We start from the raw sequence: 23,228 nt of genomic DNA, 5'->3' as shown, positions 1-23,228 counted from the left end.
ATGTCTTACACTTCAGTGGTACACTTCTGGTTCTGATCAAATCTGGCGATGAACACTGCGCTGGTTTTTGTTTTTGGTGTTAGTCTTTTTGTTGTCTGTTCAGAAACATTGGTGATTTCAGAATTTTACATGAATGAAACTGTTCTGTTTGTTTGTTTATTTTTGTAATCAGAGGAAATAGAATAGAAAAATTGGATAGTGTAATTAAGAGAGTGAATGAGAGAGAACGGGAGAGGGAGGGAGACAGTGAAGTACTCTGGTAGAGTGGACTGGAGGAGAGAGAGAGAGAGAGAGAGAGAGAGAGACGGGGACCAAAACAAAGACATAAAGAGTGCAATCAATCGCATGTTACGCTGGCCAGTTTGAAACGAGAAATTCTTGAACGAGTAAAGAAATTCACCAACATGTCAATATGTTTTGAATGGGAAGCACTTTTTTGGGAAGGGAAGGGGGTGGTGCTGGGGAAGGGGAGGTGTTAGGTGATGAGTTAGGTGGTGCCCCTTCCTCTCGAGCCTGTATCTTTCATTCCCGTACCTTTTCAGTTGGGGTACGCTGCTGGTCAGGCATTTGAATTTAGCACATGTGGTGTAGCGTATATGGATTTTTGTCCGAACGCAGTGACGCCTCCTTAAGTAACTGAACTGAACTGAACTGAACTGAACTCTCGAGCCTTAGTGGCGCTCAGAAGAATCGTGAAATGAAACATAGACTACAGGTCTGTTCTGTAATCTGAAACCTAAATGGATCAATTGCGGCAACAGCAGCAGCAGCATCGTCACCTACATCTTCGCTTCATCCATATCAGTGATGACAAAATACGAAATAAAAACCGGACGAATATCGACAAACGCTGCTGTGACGGCTTTTTAGCAGGCATTGATTTCGTATCTGACCCCAAGTTTCCATTTTCCCCTGTGCTTCTGTGCGTGGAAGTTCACGTGTTGGGTGATTGATTAGGACTGTCGTTGGGAGGAGGGAAGGGGTGACAGTCTCCATTCCAGTGGAGGAGCTGAAGGTCTTCTTGACGTGTCACGCACACACACACACACACACACACACACACACACACACACACACACACGCACGCACGCACACACGCACGCACGCACGGACGCACACACACACACACACACACACATCGTCTGATATCACTTGAAGTGGAAGGACGTTAAATTAAAGGCTACTTGTACGGCAACTTTTACTACTACCACCACCGCCATCACCACTCCATCACCAACCACCTCCACCATTACTACTAATTCTTCTGCAACACATAACACACACACGTGCGCTCGCGCGCAAACACACGCACACACACAGAGACTCACTCCCTCTCTCTCTCTCTCTCTCTCTCTCACACACACACACACACACACACACACACACACACACACACACACACACACACACACACACACACACACACACGCACGCACGCTCGCACATGAACACAAACGCACACATACATACATACATGCACATCGACTTTTGACAAACACCACCACCACCTTACACATAAACACCCACGCATGTTCATTCCCACTCATCCACATACACCCCCTTCCCATTCCCACTCCACTACCACACATACACACAGAGAAAGGAGGGGATAAAAAATTTGAAAGTAAAAATGAGAGAGAGAGAGAGAGAGCGAGCGATCGATCGACCGACCGATCGATCGACCAATCGACTGCAAAGCAAGAATGCACTTCAACTGGAACAGATTAATTGGATGGATCAGAACTGGGCACAAGTTTCCAAGACAACAACAGCTGATCCAGAACCTGCCTGTCGACACTTCAGCACAAACGTAATTTTCAGACCGTCATCGCTTGGTCAGCCGACGGTAAGCTGAAGAGGATGATAGGGAAGCTAATGACGAGTTGGGCGGACAATGATTGCCCATCGTGTTTCCCATCTGGGCTGAGAATAGATTCATCACATGAAGGAAGGTGACAGGCAGAAAAAAGAAATTCTGCCCCACATCTGCACCGTTTCAGTAGCGTAACACGCATTATCGCCCATTCCAGTCCCTCAGTGCACACCGGGGCTGTTACATCATAGTCCGAAAGTCTGCAGTTCGCAGGGAACCACCGATGTAAGGTCGCCAGGAGGCCACACACCAGAGGAGACCCTGCACTGCTGCTGAGTCACATCGGTGGTTTTCAGTGTAGTGCCTGTTCTAATTTAACGTACTTGGGACGCCACCTACTGAGCCCCCTGCCGACGGCAATAATGGCTTAGTCGCGGAGCCAGACTGGGTGAACGTCCTACCCAGAGTGGAGACCGCCACCACGTCCCCCCAACAACAGCCCCCACCCCCTACCCCCCATGAATCAAGTAGGAAAAAAATAATGCTGGGGGGGGGGGGGGCACTGCACTGTAACGAATTTCACGCAGAGAAATACGATGTAACAAAAACCAAAGAAACAATAGAATAGAATAGGATGATATAGGATACAGTATGATATTTAGAATATTCCAGAAAACAAGCGGTAAGGATATTTCACATTCCACCAAGATTTAGTGTGCGTGTTGCTGACGATGCAATGCACACAGAAAGGTAACCCGGACGACTGGCGTCACACTCACAACAGTACAGAGATGGGGAGAAAATGAGGGGAAACGAGCTGTGTGCAGTGACGTGACCTGCCTCCTCCAGTGCTGGCCGAGCTGAGAATAGACTTCATTGCCGGAAGCGAGGTGGAGACCTGGAGCTGAGGGTCTTGTTTTGGAGAACTGTGACTGGGTTGTTGTTGTTCCCCCCCACCCCCTCCCACTTGGGCATTGGTAGTTTATCGCTTCTCATTTCCCAGCATGGACTTGATAATGATAATAATGATAATGATGATGATAATGATAATAATGATGGTAATAATAACAAATAATAATAATTCTACTGCTACTACCACTAACAATGATAATATTCATAATGATAATAACGATAATGATAATAATAGTAATCATGATAATAATAGTAATAATAATAAGAGGAGGAATATTGATATCATTACGAATACTATTATCATCGTTACTGGTGACTATTACCTTAACTACTATGATTACAACGTTATCATTATTATTAGTTGTAATACCAGGTTGGTTTTTGTGAGGTGGTTGTTTCGCGCGCGCGTATGTGTGCATGTGTGTGTACGTGAGTGTGTGTGTGTGTGTGTGTGTGTGTGTGTGTGTGTGTGTGTGTGTGTGTGTGTGTGTGTGTGTACTCACTTAGATTTGACTTCCATCACCCGCAGCCCATGTTTTCGTTCTGTTTAGTGCTTTTGTCCTCCTCTTTCCTGCTGCCACATAGATATGAATGGTGAAGGAGGTGCAGGAGAGAGCACAGAGAGAAGGGTAAGGAGATAGAGAGGGGGGGGGGGGGGTTAGAGATATTATCATTACACACACCCAGGCACATAGAAGCAGAACGAGTTACACACACCCAGGCACATAGAAGCAGAAAGAGACAGAGACAGAGAATGAATGAATGAATGAATCTTTATTTTCCAACGGTGAAGATATTAGCACTTTGGCCGACTTACACATCTGCCGTTGTTCTAAGAGACACACAAACATGTACGCATATAAATGTAGTTATACTGAATACTTAACACATGTATAATGTACGAGTATAACACAGCGTCAAACTGAGAGACACAACATCGCTCACATCTGTACGGAACGGAAGCGAGTAACACACACACACACACACATGTGGAGTGATGGCCTAGAGGTAACGCGTCCGCCTAGGAAGCGAGAGAATCTGAGCGCGCTGGTTCGAATCACGGCTCAGCCGCCGATATTTTCTCCCCCTCCACTAGACCTTGAGTGGTGGTCTGGACCTAGTCATTCGGATGAGACGATAAACCGAGGACCCGTGTGCAGCACGCACTTAGCGCACGTAAAAGAATCCACGGCAACAAAAGGGTTGTTCCTGGCAAAATTCTGTAGAAAAATCCACGTCTATAGGAAAAACAAATAAAACTGCACGCAGGAAAAAAGAAAAGAAAAAGGGGGTGGCGCTGTAGTATAGCGACGCGCTCTCCTTGGGAGAGCAGCCCGAATTTCACACAGAGAAATCTGTTGTGATAAAAAGAAATACAAATACAAATACACGCACGCACACACACACACACACACACACACACACACACACACACACACTAACACACACACACACAAACACACACCAAGGGAAAAACAACAACAAAACCCAAGCATGAATGCTAAACATGAATGATTCAAGTGAAATTAACACAGAAAAGTAACGATAAAATTTTAAACACAGATGTAAGAGACATAAAAGGCAGCAAATAAGGCGACGGGTAATAGGGATATGGACAGATAGACACATTATGTGAAAGACAGAGAGAGGGAGAGACAGAGGGAAGAGAGAGACACAGACAGACAGACAGAGATGTAAAGATATGTCAGTGTGGGGGGGAAAAAGAAAAAAAAAAAGAAAGAAAAAAAAAAGAGTTGGGTGAGGGTGGTTCACAATTTGTAATACATGTAAGTATACAAAATCGTAGACGTGACCAGACTAGAGTTTGATTTCGTTTGTTTGTGTCCACTGTAAAGAGAAAATCTCTGAAATAATATTCTATGGCGTGATACGTTATCAACTGATTGACGCATTTCGACATAGTTTGTAAGGATTGTCAGTGACAATATTATACCAGATTTTCGGTCTGGCTTTCGGCACGCATGTACTGTCCAAGAGAGATAGAGACAGAAACACAGAGAGAGAGACAGACAGACATAGACAGAGACAGAAAGATGGATAGAGACAGAAACAAAGAGACAGACAGACAGACAGACATAGACAGAGACAGAAAGATGGATAGAGACAGAAACAAAGAGAGACAGACAGACAGACAGACATGTGCTACCTCACTGACACTGACAGAGAACAGCGCGGACACAGACCGTGATACTGAGTTCTCAGTGCGGAGGTGTAAAGACTGTGAGAAAAAACGAACGGCGTAATGGCTTGACTCGCCTCCTTGATTGCGGCTGAGCTGAGGATTTTATCGCCGGAAGCAAGGTGCGGGACGTAGTAGAGTTGTGGGAACTTGTAAATGTTTACGCTCTTGGTTTTTTTTGGAGAACTGGGTGGGACTTCCCCCCTCACTAGGACGTCGGTAGCTTATCGATTCGCATTTCCCTTCAGAGTTTCCACATTGACTTTTCAATGCTTGCTTCGATTTCCCTTTCAATCGCCCACACTTCAAATGCTTGTTTTATTCATGCCCTTACCGTCTTTCCCTCTGCCACGTAAAACATGGATGGTGAAAGTAGCAGGTTGAAGATGAGAGAGGTAGAGTGGAAAGACAGAAGAGGGGAAGGGATGATTGAACACACACACACACACACACACACACACACACACACACACACATGTATATATATATATATATATATATATATATATATATATATATATAATATGTAGGAGAGAGAAGAGGAGGAGGAGAGAGAGAGAAGGGCGGGGGGCAAAGAAAGACAAAGACAGAGAGAGAAAAAAAATCACTCAGTTGCAGACACAGAGTGAGCAAGTTCTTCCCCTTGAGTGGAAACACTTGCATACACACACAAGCACACAAAAAACAACAACAGAGACTGACAGGCATACATTAACTCTTTTACTATTAACCGACTGACAAAGTGTGTGATACGGTGTGTGCAAAACAAAGTTACAGCCGTGATAAAGCAAAAAAAGGATATTTTACTTTATACAAGATTGAGTGTGAGTGTTGCCGGCAATGCAAAGACGTGGAAAGGTAACCTGGAGACTGGCCTCACACTCGTCCAGTATACAGAGATGGAGAGTGTGTGTGAGAAAAACGAACAGCGAAATGGCATGAGTTGTCTCCTCGGTGTTTGCAGAACAGATATTTTACTTTCAACAAGATTCAGTGTGAGTGTTGCTGACAATGCAAAGACGTGGAAAGGTAACCTGAAGACTGGCCTCACACTTTTCCAGGACGAAGATGGAGAGACTGTGAGAGAAACGAACAGCAAAATGGCATGACTTGCCACCTCTGTGTCTGAAGTAAGGACATTTTGCTTTCTACAAGATTCAGTGTGAGTGTTGTTGACAATGCAAAGACGTGGAAAGGTAACCTGAAGACTGGCCTCACACGCTTCCAGTATACAGAGATGGAGAGACTGTGTGAGAAACGGACAGTGAAATGGCATGACTTGCAACCGTCGTGTTTTTGTTTGCGGCTGAGCTGAGCTGAGAATAGACTTTATCGTCGGAAGCAAGGTGGGGTTGTGTGGATGGGGGCGTGGGGGACGTCGGGTTGTATGAACTTGTAAATCTTTACGGCCTTGTTTTGGAGAACTGGGCATCGGTAGTTTTTCGATTCCCAACTCAATACATTGTTTTATGCGTGTTTTTTTGTTTGTTTGTTTTTTGTTTTGTTTTTTTCCATGCATGCTTCGATTTTCTTTCAGTTGTCCGCAGTTCATATCCTTGTTCCGTTTATGCATTTACGATTTTCCCTCTGCGATATAAATATCGAAGATGAAGGAATAGCAGTTGGAATTTGAGAAAGGCAGAACGGGAAGGTACAAGAGGGGGACATTACATATTACACACACACACACACACACACACACACACACACATATATATATATATATATATATATATATATATATATACACACAGAGGGACAGAGAGATCGTTCAATTACAGTGTTGGTGTGAGTGAGCTCTTCCTCTTTTGCAGAAATGCTCGCGCTCACACACACACACACACACGCACGCACGCACGCACGCACGCACGCACGCGCGCATGCATGCACACAGAAACAGAGAGACTGACAAGCATACACGACCAATTGATTAATTGACTGAGAGAGAATCACACAGTGCAGACTGTGATACTGTTTACGCAAAACAAAGTGATAATAGCTGCGAAAGAAAGAAACGAAAAGAAAAGAAAAACAAAACGTTTTACACAAACAAGATTTAGTTTCCGTGTTCCTGGCACCATAGTGTATGGGAATGTAACCCGAAGATTGGCGTCACTGTTCCAGTTCTGAGATGAACAGACTGAGAGAGAGACAGAGACAGAGATGAACGGCGTGATCGCATGACTTGTCTACCTCCTTGTTGGCGGCTGAACTGAGAGTGATGATTATAGACTTTATCGCCGGAAGCTGAGGTGGGGACGTTGGATTGGGAGGACTTGTAAAACTGTCTGTGGTCTTGTTTTGGAGATCAAGGACTGTTGTTCCCCCGCCCCTCCCCCGACCCCCTGCTATACACACACACACACACACACACACACACACTTGGGAATCACACCAGTTTATTGCTTCACATTTCGCTGCAAGGTATTTATTTATTTATTCATTTATTTCTTTGTTGATTTATTTATCTATTCCTTTATCTGTTCATTTGTTTATTCATCTATTCATTTATCTATTTATTAATTTATAGCTTTATTGATTGACTGATCCATTCATTCATTCATATTATTTGTTGTTCATCTATCTGTCTATCTAACTGTCTGTCTGACTGTCTGTCTATCTGTCTGTCTGTCCGTCTGTCTACCAGTCTGTCTGTTCATGTATTTGTCTATTTATTTGGCATACCTACTTAAACTTTCGATTGATCGCCCGCAGTCCATATCAGTGTTCTATCCATGCCTCTGTCTGCTTTTTTCCCTCTGCCAAATAAATATGGATGGGGGAGGAAGGGGAAGGTGAGGGAGTTAAGGTGAGGTGGGGAGAGAGAAGGGATGAGTACAGAGAGAGAGGGGGGGGGAGAGAGAGAGAGAGATACGTGTACATAATATTATGTATGGATGTGTGTGTGTGTGTGTGTGTGAGACACACACACACACAAACACAAACACACAATCACATATTATTGAACAAAACCAAGCAAAGAAATTTTGCTGTGCTTTTTTTTTCGCCTCGCTTTCGCACATTAAACGATCTGACCCTTACAATCACGGAAAATCTTACTGCGTTGGAGATATTGTTCGAGACAGAAATTAAAACTGAATTGATCAAAGAAAGAGATGAACTAACGAAAAACAATCAACGACAAAAAACAACAACAGCAAAACATTTTATTGTATCCTGCTTTTTTTGTTTTACTTATTTCGTTATATATATTTTCTTGTTAGGAGACTTGTTGTTCTGAACTGAATTCAAGGAATGCAAAAGTAATGTCAAAGGAGACACTTGATGAATTTGATCTCATGTTCGTTCTCCAGTTATGTTTGGTTGTACTCGTTTTGTTTCGTTTTCGTTTATCAATCAAAAATCTTTTATTTCGTTTCATTGCGTTTTGTGTTAGAGGAAAGTGAACAGTATTCTCTCCCTCTCTGTCTCTGTCTCTCTCTGTCTCTGTCTCTCTCTCTCTCTCTCTCCCTCGCAATAAATATATATATTCAAAGTCCGGCGCATTACCACTGGGCCACCGTTTATCGAAACCTGGAGAGGACTCCATCCATCTATAGGCAGGGATCATCAGAAGGCTATAACTGCTTCTGTCCAAGCCGGTAATTAATGTAAGCGTTTTATAATGCTGTTGTTCATAAATCAGTCATATTCTCTCTCTCTCTCTCTCTCTCTCTCTCTCTCTCTCTCTCTCTCTCTCTCTCTCTCTCTCTCTCTCTGTGTCTCTCTCTCTCATGACGTACATGATTTTTCGGTATTCTTATATAAGGCATTCAAATTAAGAGAAATTGTTACTTCGTAAAACAGTTATAATGTATTTTTTGTTGTCTATATATTTACACGGATACAATGCACGGTTTGTTGTCTATATTAATGCTTATTTGTTTATGTGTTTTCGCTGAGTTGTATTATGTTTTCGTATACCCCCTTCACTAGGGGCTGTGGCCTGATTGTGAATAAACCATTCCAAATTCCAAATTCTCTCTCTCTCTCTCTCTCTCTCTCTCTCTCTCTCTCTCTCTCTCTCTCCCTCCCTCTCTCTCTCTCTCTGTGTATATATATATATATATATATATATATATATATATATATATATAACTCATTGTCCAGATACAAGATTAACTTGTGTAACTGGTGTATGATTACCCACTACTACTACTACTACACACACGAAAACACACACATTAACACACGCGCGCGCGCACACTCACACACACGCACTCGCGCGCACAACACACACACACACACACACACACACACACACACACACACACACACACACACACACACTTTCACACACTTTCACACACACACACACAGGCAGACAGAGACAGCCACAACAGTCATTACTGTATGCAAATCAAGTCTTACTTCGTAATTCTGGGGATTGGTTTTTGGAATCATATTCCTGAAAGAAATGTAAAACATCAACAACGAGAAAAACAACAACAACAACAACAAAACTATTCGATAGAGAAAAAGGTAACGAGTTTCTGAAACAAGAGGAAAACAGTGATGAAGAAGGAACAAAAGAAAGAACGGAAAGCAACAAGTAAAACAAAGCCAAAAAAAAAAAAAAAAAAGGAAGGAGAACCAGTGCTTTTACGCGAAACTCGCGTCGCCTTTCGCTGTAATTGCGGTAATCGTCTGTGACAGATCCAAGTGACGGAATGAGAGAGCGTTCCCTTTTAAACTGTCGCCTGTCGAGGGGGACCCTTCCATTTGTGGTGGATCGCACGCTCCCTCTCTCTCTCTCTCTCTGTCTGTCTCTGAGTGTCTGTTTCTATCTCTCTCTGTTTTTCCGTCTGTCTGTCTTTCTCTGTGTCTGTTCCCCCTCTCTCTTTCCCCCTCTCTCTTTTCTCTGTCTGTCTCGCTCTCTTTCTCTGTATCTGTCTCTCTCTGATCCACTTCTCTCTTACAATCGCTCTCTCTTCCTCTTTCTCTGTCTCTCTCAGTCTCTCTGTTTCTCTCTGTCTCTGTCTATCTCTCTCTCTCTTCCCCGCTCCCCTCTCTCTCCCTGCCTTCCTTTTGTGTCTCTGTGTCTGTCTAGCTGTCTCTGTCTCTTTCTCTCTTTGTCCATCTGTCCCTGTCTAGTTCAGTACCCCCTTTATCTGTCTCTGTCCCACTGGGTCTCTGTCTGTCTGTCAGTCTGCCTCTGTCTCTCTCCCTCTTTTCTCCCCCCCCCCACCCCCCCACCCCCCTTCTTTCTCTTTCTCTCTAACACCTTTATTGCTCGTAAATATCAGTATCCTCTCGTTTTATATTGAATTTTTCTTTCTTTCTTTCTTTCTTTTTTTTATTTATTGATTTTATTTTACTTCTTTTAATTTTTGGCAAAGCTTCTCTGATTTCTGCCTTTGATAGCTGACAACGCTTTTGACAACTGCGTGTGAAGCAGGAGCAGTCTTGGAGCTGACGTTTTATTTTATTCTGTTATTGATTTGAGCCTGAATCTTTCCGCTAGATCTAACGTGTGCGCGCGCGCGTGTGTGTGTGTGTATGTGTGTGTGTGCGCGCGCACGCGCAGAGAAAGAAAGAAAGAGAGAGAGATATTAATTTACTTCAGCTGTTCATCCACCCACGCCTATAATTTGTGGATTTGTTGTTGTTTTTCGTGTGTGTGTGTGTGTGTGTGTGTGTGTGTGTGTGTGTTATAGAGACAAAGAGAAAGACAGACAGAAAGAGGATGAGAATGAGATATTATTTTTCCCTGGTAATGAGATAAGTACAGCAGCACCATTGCTCTTTTTTCACACCCAGAAACAGGGTTCACAATGGAGAAAGAAAAGCATAGGAACAAAAATAGAGAGCAGAAGACAGGGACAGAGGGAGAGGGAGAGAGAGAGAGAGAGAGGGGGGGTGAAGAAGGTGGCGAAGGAGGTCAAGAAAGAAAAAGAGACAGCGAGACAAAAAGCGATCGTGGTATATATTCGGCAGCTTAGTCATTCTTGTTTTTTTTGTTTTTTTTCTTTTCTTTTTTTGTTGTTGATAAAAACTGAAATCTTTGTTCTTTTTTTCATTCTTTTACAGTCTTTGTGCTGCCCTTTCTTGGTCGGTCTTTGTCTATTCTTTCATCTCCTGCGGGGATGTCTGTGTTGGAAGTCCCGCGCGCTATTATATTGTTTTCCTTGTTTCTCTTTCTATGTACAATTTTTTGGTCCCTTCTTTTGTTGTCCATACCTTTGCTTTGAAGAATTCTTTTTAGGTATATCAGATGGGCAACCCTAGACAGACTTTTTCTGTGGCGAAAGAAATGGTTTCCCATGAATTATTTGTAGTCTCTGCGATAAACTGAAGTCCATACCGGCTCAGATCACTCCCATTATTGAACATATTGGAATACCCTGAGAGGATTGAAAAAAAAATCTCTGTGATTTAGATGTGAAAGGTATTAACAACCAGCCAAATAACATGCGCTTCGTTTCTTTGAAAATGGATCTGATTTTTTGTGTTGTTGTTGTTGTTTTAAATCCCTTTTTCCCCGAGCAAATGATTAATTGCAGTTGGCAACAGTGGATCACCTGATAACATTTTATACTAATCAGCGCTATCTTTGTTCACTTTCACAACTTGAGAAGTTCACTTTCACAACTTGAGAAGCCTTTCGTGATATTTCAATCGCTTTAGATATGTAATGACAATATTCAGGCTAGACATGTAGGAATTAAAATGTTCGTAAATACAATTACAGAACTTTTGATGATGGTTCTCTCGGTTTCATTTATACAAACAGTCTCAGGAAAAAACGGAATGCGTTTTTTTTTTTTATCTGTTGTCCATTCCTATGGAATATTCGTCAGGAATTCATTCGACTCAAATAGACGGACAACCTTATACATACACATTGAGCTTGTTGATGTCTTCAGCGTCCAGCGAAGCGGTTAGATGTGTCTATATTTATTGCCATTATCATTATTACATCATTGTTATCATTACTATTATTATCATTAGTAGTAGTAGTAGTAGTAGTAGTATCATCATCATCATCATCATCATTGCTGTCATCATTGTTATCATCATCATCATCATCATTATCATCATCATTAGTAGTAGTAATAGTATTTGTATTATTAGTATCATTATTATCATCACCAGAAGCATTATTAGTATTATCATTAGTACCCGTACATAGCACCTAGTTTAAGTATACGAAAGTCACCACTTCATGAAGTTGTTAACGTTGATATGTTATCGGCTCTGTAGCGTGGGTGTACTTTACTGAGGGAACTGAGTTTATAAGCGTATAATTATGAAGAAACTATCCGAGTCAAAGTAAACAGTCTTGTCGGATGATAGCGGATGTTATTAGTATTGCTGTTGTTGCTGCTGCTGTTAGATTTCTATGTCGTGTACGGTATTGGGTTTGGTTCCGAAATGTATTTGTATATGTATTTGTACTTCTTCTTATCACAACAGATTTCTCTGTGTGAAATTCGGGCTGTTCTCCCCGGGAAGAGCGCGTTGCTACATCACAGCGCCACCCATTTTTTGTATTTTTTTCCTGTGTGCAGTTTTATTTGTTTTTTCCTATCGAAGTGGATTTTTCTACAGAATTTTGCCAGGAACAACCCTTTTGTTGCCGTGGGTTCTTTTACGTGCGTTAAGTGCATGCTGCACACGGAACCTGGGTTTATTGCCTCATCCGAAAGACTTGCGTCCAGACCACCACTCAAGGTCTTGTGGAGGGGGAGAAAATATCGGCGACTGAGCCGTGATTCGAACCAGCGCGCTCAGATTCTCTCGCTTCATAGGCGGGTGCGTTACCTCTAGGCCATCACTCCACTGCTGACGTGTCCATCGTGATGGTACGCAGTGAGCAATGAGAGTGAGTGAACACCGTTTCCTTTTCTTTCTTTCTTTCTTTCGTTCGTTCGTTCGTTCTTTCTTTCCTCCCTTCATTCCATTCTTTGTCTCTCCCCCCCCTCTCTCCTTCTTTCCCCCATTTCTCTCTGTCTCTCTCTGTCTTTCCCTCTCTCTCCTCCTCTCTCACAGTCTCTGTTCTCTCCCTAACCCCTTCCCTCCCTGTCTCTCTTTCTTTTCCCCTCTCCTATTATCTGCCTGTCTTTTTCTTGACCTCTCTCTTGTCTTCTCTGACTACTTTACTCACCAGCCTCTCTTCCAATTCCCTAAGCAACACTTCACATTGTTCTTTTCATGGCCTGACTAAGCGCGTTGGGTTACGCTGCTGGTCAGGCATCTGCTTGGCAGATGTGGTGTAGCGTATATGGTTTTGTCCGAACGCAGTGACGCCTCCTTGAGCTACTGAAACTGAAACTGAAATCTTTTCATGTTGCGTGCTCTGGGTGCAGTTTTTTTTCTTCGTGAGCTTTGTTAACCTTTTTGTTTTCTTTGTTGGTGTGTGTGTTGCATTTTGACATACCAGTAAACGCCCTTGACGAAGACCAGTGGTCGAAACCGGTCGGGCATGTAAAAACTGTTGGGTTCTCTCTCTCTCTCTCTCTCTCTCTCTCTCTCTCTATATATTATATATATATATATATGTATATTTATGTGTGTGTGTGTGTGTGTGTGTGTGTGTGTGTGTATCCTCCTTCTTCCGGTCCATAATCATTTCCCCCACACTTTCCCATCAAGGTTTCTCCAAGAATCAATTTTTAAAAGATCAAACAGCAAGAGTAACAACAACAACAACAATAACATTAACAACATCAACATAAACAACAATGACAGTAACAACAGCAGCAATAACAGCAACAAGAGCAGTAGCAACAATAACAACAACAACAACAATGACCAACCTTTTTTTTATATTTTACAATTCTCAGCACATGTGACGTTATTACAATTGAACCCTTTTCTTCTTCTTTCTTTTCTCCTGCTAAATTCTTCGCTGAGGTGACGATATTTCCCGTTGACTCCGGCAATCGAAATAGAAACTTCATTTCCCCTGCACTGTTTTTCTTTTGTTTTTCGCTGTGTGTCTGCGTCCAGACTGAAACGTGGCAGAGAAAAAAAAAAACTCGGGACTCGGAGCCCATGGTGAAATGAGATCCACAATTGTTTCTTGATCTGATTGCGTGTCTCAAAGAGGACGATGCTGTTTGTAGGCTTCCCGTCTCTTCTTTAGGCCTAATCATCATCATCTTCATCATCATGATCATCTTCTTCTTCGTCGTCGTCGACGTCTTTCTTCTTCTTCCTCCTCCTCCTTCTTCTTGTTCTTGTTCTTCTTTTGCTTCTTGTTGTTGTTGTTCTTCTTCTTCTTGTTCTTCTTCTTCTTCCTCGTCGTTGTCGTCGTCGTCTTTCTTCCTCCTCTTCCTCCTTCTCCTTGTTCTTGTTCTTCTTCTTTTTCTTCGTCATCGTCGTCGTCTTTCTCCTTCTTCTTCTCTTCTTTTTCTTCTTCTTCTCCTCCTCTTCCTGCTGCTCCTCCACCTCCTCCTCTTCTTTTTCTTCGTCTCCTGACGTGCTGGCCATAAGATTATATCGTGTAGGTCGTCCACTCGATTTCGTTCATTTTTGTGCTTATTTCTTTCGTTGGCTTTGTTCGCTTTGTTCTATTTCTGCTCTGATTTTGCCGGTAAGAAGAGTAGGAGCTCTCAGTTCACGCGTTATTGCTTCTGCTTCCCTGCTCTTCTTTCTGTCATCAGAATCTGTGCTGTTACTGCAGTCTTAAGTTTCTGGGTTGTTTTTTTTTTCGGGGGGGGGGGGGTGGGGTGGGGGGAGGAAATGGCAGTGAAAAAAGAAAAAGAAAAAAAAAAGAGTTTGAGGATTGACAGACATAGTGACAGTGTACATACCCCCCCCCCCCCCCCCCAAAAAAAAGTGCGAGCGTCCTGCACATAATATACACATGATTGAACATGCACGCGCGCACTTACGTTCTGTTATCTCTCTGTCTCGGTCTGTCTGCCTGTTTGTCTTCTCTGTCTCTCTGTGTCTGTGCGTGTGTCTCTCTGTCTCTCTCCCATTCTGTGAGTGAGTGAGTGCATTGGGTGGGGCTATTTCGCTCTCTCTCTCTTTGTCTGTCTGTCTGTCTCTCACACACACACACACACACACACACACACACACACACACACACACACACACACACACACACTTCCCTCCTTTCTCATTCATTGATGCTTCGCCCACGCAATCACGCACTCACACACACATGATATTCAATACAAATAATCATCTTTGCTTCCACACATTCCTCCTACCCGGTTCCCCCTAACTCTCTCATTCACAACTTCGCCCTCCTCCGTCCCCCTCGGCCCCCCTCGCCCAACCCCTCCCCACACACACACCTTACCTTTTCAACAAAATGTCTTAAATCGACAGTATGTGTGACAGACATACATACACACACATCCCCGAGCGCGCGCGCGCGTACATACACACACACACACACATGCACGCGCGTGCGCACGTACATACACACACACACACACACACACACACACACACACACACACACACACACATACACATACACTCTCTCTCCTATCTCTCTCTCTCTCACACTTACTCGCTCGATCTCTCCCCCCCTCTCTCTCCCCCCTCTCTCTCCACCTCCAGACACAGGCCGCATTGACCACAGGCGAAGTGTCGGTGTCACGGAAGGAAGACAGAAAAGGGCAGTACCCCCGCGTCAGTCCAACACTGACCAGAAAGGAACAGGTCAACTGGCCTGGGATTGAAACGCCGGGCTTCGTTTTGAAGATCAAAAGGATTCAAGAAAGAAGAAAGAACAGCTGCTGTCGCTTGAAGGAGCAACCACACATGATAAATGCGTGCATGCGCGGCGTGCACACAAACGCATATTTACGCGCGTACACACACACACACGCACATTCACGCACACACACACACACACACACACACACACGCACTCACACACACACACACACACACACATTCACACTGATTTTCAATACACATTCTTTTCCTTCACAAAAAAATTATCTTAAACGTGAGACATGCTGTCTCGAAATCAATTATGATCGGTCGCTTTCTGTCTCCTCCTGAGGTCAAACCAGATTCACAGAGTGGGCAAATTTCCTCTGCCCCCCCCCCCCCCCCCCCCCAACCATTAACACACACACGCACACACACACACACACACACACACACACGCACACACACACACACACACACACATCCTACACTGATGTGTTTGTCTTCGCTGATGTATCGCTGCAATGAGAACAAAGGGGAAAAGAAAGAAGAAGAAAACGAGAAAAAAACAAAAAAACACACAAAAAAACACACCAGAAACAAACAAACAAACAAAAACCGCAAGCCTGTGGCACGAATATGTCCCTGAGGGGTGTTCCGTAGACAAAATCGAGGACAGAACCATCAGTTCGCTGAAAGTTGATTGAATTACCAGGGTGTTACGAAGCCATCTGGGCGGGAGTTGCATGCATGTCCTGGCAGCAGACTGACGCAGTATCAGTATGACAGGAGCGTGATTTGCATTGGAAAAAAATCAGTGTCGCTTTGAAAGGCTTTCATTGTCGACACCACGAGAAATGAAATGCTCTTTATTGATAAGGTCTTGAGCATGGATAAGGTTGTCGGGACAGAAATGACGCTGTGTTTGTGTGTCTATGTCTTTGTTGTGTATCGACAGTGTAGGTTATTCTCTCTCTCTCTCTCTCTCTCTCTCTCTCTCTGTCCCTCTCTGTCTCTCTGTCCCTCTCTCTGTCTATATCTCTGTCTCTCTCTCAGCTTACTACCACCAAGGCATGTTTTAATTAAAACTTCCTTTCCTACACAAACTGATTTTAAACATAGACCGGCCATCTTTGCTCTGATCATTCCTCGCGAAATCGTATTCAGTTTAATGGCGCCATAATTTCAGTTTCAGTTTCGCAAGGAGACATCACTTCGTTCGGGAAGAAAATTTCATATACGCTCCACATAATATGCTAGGCAGATGCCTGAACAGCAGCAGAAACCAAGTGCGATTAATCAGACGTTGAGTGCATCATCTTAATTCTGATCGAGTTTTCATGAGCATTGGTTTAAAGTTTTAATATCAAGAAACATGACAAAATGCAGCGCTCAATAAAGAGAAAGAAAACTTAAGCAACAACAAGTTCGAGCTTATATCGTGGCTCTTTCAGGTATCACAAAACACGGCCAACAAACGCAGTGGCGAAAATACACACAATATTTTGATCATGAAAAAGAATGTTGAAGTGAAAAACAAAACAAACAGAATTACTACCACTACTGTTACTATCATCACTACTACTACTAATAATAATGATACTACTACTACTACTAGTAATACACCGGAAATAGAACATCAAAGAAAGCGCAGGTACTTGGAGAGAGAGAGAGAGAGAGAGAACCCGGGGTCATTCATCGAGTCAAATTCTCTGTACAAGTTGGAACAGAAAATAAGACTTTGTGTATATTTTGCGTCATATACGCTATGTAATCTTGAATCTCTTTGTCTGTCCAATATAGTCTTGTACAGTAAAGACAATGTGTTCATTCTCAAGGGAGCTAATAGTTGGGTAAACCTCGTAATAGACGTCATGAATATTAATCATTTATTTTTTTCAGTCTCCTCCTGGCGTCACAGATTCACAATGTGGTAGTCACATTTCCGCTGGTCCATCGTCTGCGCTGATGTATTGGTCGAGAACAAAAGAAACAAAGGGGACACAACACAACTCGCAAGTCTGTGGTGGGAATATCTCCCTGTGGGTGCCTCCATGAGGATCAAGTATTTATGTGCTGGAAGTTTGATTGAATTATTATTGTGCTTACATACATACCCAGCTGGGCGAGTGGCGTGTATGTCATGGTAGATAGAGAGACAGACAGACAGAGGCAGAGGGGGAGAGACGCAGCATCGGTGTGATGCGCGTGCGATTTGCATTGGAAAATAGTGTTGTTGCTTGAAAGGCTTTCATTGTCAGCACGGGGAATGCTCTTGAGGACTTGAGTATGGATAGTGTTATCAGACAATACGACGCCGTGTCTGTCTGCTGGTATGTGTATATATATATATATATATATATATATATATATATATATATAGATATATGTGTGTGTGTGTGTGTGTGTGTGTGCGTGTGTGTATTTTGTGAAGGAATATTGCTCTCAAACTTGGAGGCAAGATTGCATTGGCCCTTAGTGCTGCAGCCTTGGGGGCTTGTTGGCCTTTGGGAACCATCCCTACGCCAACCGTCCTAGAACTCTCTTGGTTGAGAGAGTAGGGTTGTAACTTGGGCAAGACACGCTCCACTATAATCAAAGTCTAGCCGAAATAGTCGGGACAGCAGTTGCCACCTCTGCTGTTCTGATGGTCATAGTCGGACTCTATGTATCTATGTTTGTATCTATCTCTCTCTCTCTCTATTTATATATATATATATATATATATATATATATATGCGTGTGTGTATGTGGTGGGTGGGGCGTGAAGGGTAGCAAAAAAAGATGGTGTTCTGTCGTTTCAACACATTTTCTCCTTCTTTCTTATGTTAGTTTTTTTTATTACACTTTCTTCTAATTCTTTCATTTACTTTACATTTCATTTACTTTCATTCAGATATAAATCACATATGTCAATGTTCGGTTTATTCAATTTATTCAGTGCTTGGAAGAAAACACAACTTAATCTAAGCTAATTCATAAAACTTGGAAAGGTTGTGTAACTTTTGTTACATCTAAAACATACTTGTCAGTAAGTTTAAGTTTGACTTGTTTTGTTGCAAATCATCATTAGCGCGCGCGCGTGTGTGTGTGTGTGTGCTTTGCGTGGGTGTACGTTTTTGCGTGTTTCGGAGACATCGTTGGACTGAAGTTGTGATTCAATGAGTATGTATTGTTATTGTATCATCCACACCCCAAAAGGGGCAAATGGATTAAATTTCTTTGAATCTTTGTATCACTCTGTCTCCCACACACTCTTTTTTCTCTAACCCTTTTGCAAGGGTGTGTGTGTGTGTGTGTGTGTGTATGTGGGGGTGGGGCGTGGGGGGTAGGAGAAGGAGATGGTGTTCTCTTGTTTCAACACATTTTCTCCTTCTTTTCTTATGTTAGGTTCTTTTTTTTTTAATACTTTTTTTTCTAATTCTTTCATTTACTTTCGTTTTACTTTCTTTTCTGTCTGAGGGCAAACGCCCTCGTATTCTCTGCAGACCAATAATAACGAAACTGCCTCCATTCTCTCTCCCCCTCCGTCAGAGCAACAGAGCAGTAAATTCGTGTGGCCCCAACTGAGTGTCGCCATTGGCTTACCGCCTCTTGGCAAGAGTAAAGAAGAAACAGAAAAGCAACTCAAAGGGCTGAGACAGTAAAAGTTGCTTCAGAAATTGTCAATACACAGGACAGGATGTGGAATTATTCTGCTGAAACAGCTTTTTTTGTTTGTTTTGTTTTGCTGAATTACTGTGATTTAGTGAGAAGAGAGGATGTGGTATTATGTTTGATGAAAGGCAAACTACATTACGGAGGTTTTGTGCGAAAAGAGGTTCAGGTTTGTTTGTTGTTGTTTTTTGTACTGAAAGGCCAATTGCATTACTAGGGAGTTTTGAGAGAGACTCAATTTTTATTTCATTTTATTTATTTTGATTTATCTTATTTCATTTTATTCTATTATATTCCATTGTGTTTGGGAGGCTGATTACATGAAGTCGGTGTTGTGATATACCAAAAATGATTTTCGTGTGTATTTGAGCGGTGTGTGTGTGTGTGTGTGTGTATGGTTTTTATTTTCAAATCTTTTTGTTGTTGTTGTATATCTGTGTTTGCTGCTACACCCCCCTCGCCTCCCGCCCCCCGGGTTCCCCTTCCCTACTCCCCCCTCATTCATTCCGTCATTTCGCCGTTCTTATTTACTTGCTAAACGGCAGACGCCCAACTGCTTCCGGATCGATGTTCATGAAAATGAAACCGTCTGCTCTTTCGCCAGAGAAACAGAGCTGTAAATTACCAAGGACCCTCCCCCCCCCTCGCCCCCCCCCGCCCCCTCAAACCTCCCACTCTACCTTTTAAGCACAGACGATTTATTGCCTTGGCAAAAACAAAGGAAGAGACCCAGAGGGTGGTGACAGGGCCGAGTTGCAATGGGAGCCTTAAGCACACAGAAGTATAGAGGATCGAGTTTGTTTTTAGCTGAAAGGCGAATTTCGTCATCAAAAGTTTTGTGTGACATACTACTAACTTCTCCATTGTTGCATGCATTTAAAACCAGGGCAATGTATTTGCCTATATCCTCTGTGTGATTTTGGAGTTCACCTGCTTCAAGAAATGTGTGCCCGTTACAAAAATATAGAATCGCTCCCCCGTTCTACTGACATGAAAAAAAAAGAGAGAGACGAATTAAGCATGCTTGTTCATGGGTGGGTTTCAGATGATGGGCCTCTTTAACTCTTGTCATGGCTGAGAGAGAGAGAGAGAGAGAGAGAGAGAGAGAATGACTGCACTGATTCAATAGTGATTATGAAAATAATTTTTTTAAAAACCCCGAAGGGCTGATACCAAGTTTCATGTGGGAATCTTCCATGCTGAGAACAAAGCATCAACTATTTTATCTGTTTGTGCTGAAAAGATCATGAAGGCCTTTGATTATTATTGTCATATAGAGGTCATATCCTCTTCCCCTGACAGTATCAAGAAGAAACAGCTACAAAAAAAAAAGAGAGGAAAATTGCATTTAGCAGTCTCATACATTGGTGGATGACAGATGATTTTGTGTCTGGGACGCTTACATGTGTGTGTCTGTGTCTGTGTCTGTGTCTGTGCGTAAGCGCGTATCTGTGTGTGTATGTGTGCCTTGTCATCCATTTCACGTTTTTTCCAGTTTAAATGATGTCAGACGAAAAAAGTAAAATGTTTGTGTGTGTTAATTGTTTTGTTCATTTGTTGTTAATGTTTGATCCTTTTATGTGCTTTATATATATATATATATATATATATATATATATATATAGATAGATAGATAGATAGATAGATAGATAGACAGACAGTCGTTTGTGGGGGGTTTGCTGGTTGTGATGTCTTGTTGTTCTTATTCTTAACCGAATTGTATCTCATCTTTTTATATTTTTTTTATATATACAAATACTGACCATTTTATTGTTTCGCGTTATGTTGTCTTGTATTACTTTTTTGTCACAGCATATTTCTGTGAAATTCAGCTGCTGTCCTCCTCGGGGAGAGCGCGTCACTGCTGTCCAGCGATATGTATACATATTTTTGTCTGTGTTGCAAGTGATCATCTTTTACTCATCCAGGTTGCCGGGAACTTCCTTTTTGAGGAACTTTCTCGATTTCTTCCTTTTTTTTTCTGCCCCATCATCTGCACCGTTTCAGTGGCATTACTTCCACGCTGCTCATTTAGATTCCCACATACACACATACGATTTATGTTCGGACCTTTTTATGTACTATCTCCCCCAATATTCCTTGTGACCCCGGTACACTTGGTAATAAAGACATATTCTATTATATTCTATTCTACACAGCCACACCCGGGTTCGTCCGTCACAGTTCCAGCGTCGGCAGTCCGCAGGGAACCATCGATGTCAGGTCGCCTGCATTGCTGCTGAGTCACATCGGTGGTGTTCAGTGGTGCCTGTTCTGATTTAAAGTACTTAGGGCACCACCTACTAAGCCCCCTACTAACGACAATAATGGCTTAGTCGCGGAGCCAGACTGTGTGAGCGTCCCTCCCAGAGTGGAGACCGCCACCACGTCCCTCAAACAACAGCCTCCCATGAATCTGCCGATACTGAAGACATTGACGTTTCTTCCTCTGTTCCCTTTATTTACCTGTGTGTTAGCTGAATAGGATCAGTTTATCGTCTCTTTTTTGTTTCCGAAAGACCAGACTGATGGGAGCGTTTACAGGCTCCAGATGTCACAATACCAGTGATACGCCCTTCAGTGCCCCTACCGGATCCCTTCCCTGACCCTTTCCTTGCCAGAGCCTACCACCAGCATCGATTTGCCATCATCCCCAGTGAAGAAAGAAATGCAAGGGAGTAGAAAGAATATAAAGAGAGAGCCTCGATTGGAATGGCTTACGTTGGGCGGTGGCCACGGACACAACTAGTTAACTGAGGAGGATCTCGTTGTTGTTTTTTTCTGTTTTATCAAGTAATCTGGAACAGAAGGTTTAATGGCTTGTATTAAAAGTTTTCTTGATGCCAACAAGACAATCGCTGTGTTCGGTTGGGGTCTGAGTTTCATCGGTGAATGTTTGTTGCTGTTGTTGTCGTTGTTGTCGTTGTTGATATTGTAGTTTTTGTTATTGCTGTTGTTGCTGCTGCTGCTGTTTACTCAGTAACTCCATGGATGTGTTTGTGTAATCAAGTGCAGCGATGAGCTCTCCATCGCTATTGGGTGGCAACTTGAATCAAGGGAAATAATCAAGCTTTTTTCCTTTTGTTTTTCTTGTCCAGTTCATTCAGGTAAAGCCGTGGACCAGTTGTGTCTGACAACGAGGAAAAAACAAAAAGAATGTTTCGGAAAGAACTTTGAACATTTATTTTGCATGGAGAGACGAATCTGTACACTGTTTCTGGAGCTTATTCTGTTTTTGTTTCTGCTTGTCTACGCTGTTTCTTGACCTTATTCTGTTTTTGTGTCTGCTTGTCTACACTGTTTCTGGAGCTTATTCTGTTTTTTGTTTCTGCTTTTCTATCTGTATGTATCTATTTCTCTCACACACACGGAGTTACCGGTGCAAACATACACGCGTGCATTCGTACATTCGCATACGTCGCTTCCTCCCTTACACCCACAATAATTATTCACACGTGCGCGTGCTCTTGCATACCCATACACGCACCCACGTACACACGCGCATACATACGTACGCACACACGCAAGCATGCATGCAAGCAAACACACACACACACACACACACACACACACACACACACACACACACACATATATATATATATATATATATATATATATATATATATATATATATGATAGACATATTTTTCGTGGAAAGTGTATATGTCTACCCCCCTCCTTCCTCCACCACCACATCCCCCCAGCTGAAATGACGCAGTGTGTAAAGGTGCACACAAAAAAAAGTGAAAAAAACCCACAAAAAACCCACACTCCTCCTAGTCTCTTCAACTTCATCTCTTCCTCATTTCACCCAACTCCCACTCCCCCCCCCCACCCCCCTCTTTACCTCACAGCCGTGTTGACGGGAAAGTTGCTGTGGGGTCTGTTAGATCAGGGCAGCCTTCGCTATTTTGGGTCACCGATCTATGTTCATTAAACTGCAGTAAAATGCCGCAACTATTGATGTTTCTCCACCTCTCCCTCCCCCCGTCTCTCCTTCCCCCCATCTCTCTCTCTCTC

General features: G+C 42.8%; 1 protein-coding gene across 2 annotated transcripts in view; it reads left to right on the top strand.

Moving 5' to 3' along the window:
* The window catches only part of LOC143295300 (orexin/Hypocretin receptor type 1-like), a 247,922-nt gene that overhangs the window by 53,970 nt on the left and 170,724 nt on the right, over window positions 1-23,228 (top strand). The gene's annotated exons all lie outside the window — the stretch shown is intronic.

Source organism: Babylonia areolata, chromosome 20, assembly GCF_041734735.1.
Source record: "Babylonia areolata isolate BAREFJ2019XMU chromosome 20, ASM4173473v1, whole genome shotgun sequence".
In the NCBI taxonomy this organism is placed as follows: domain Eukaryota; kingdom Metazoa; phylum Mollusca; class Gastropoda; order Neogastropoda; family Buccinidae; genus Babylonia; species Babylonia areolata.
Note: the sequence above shows the minus strand (reverse complement) of the source record. Positions and strands in the feature narration are given on the sequence as shown.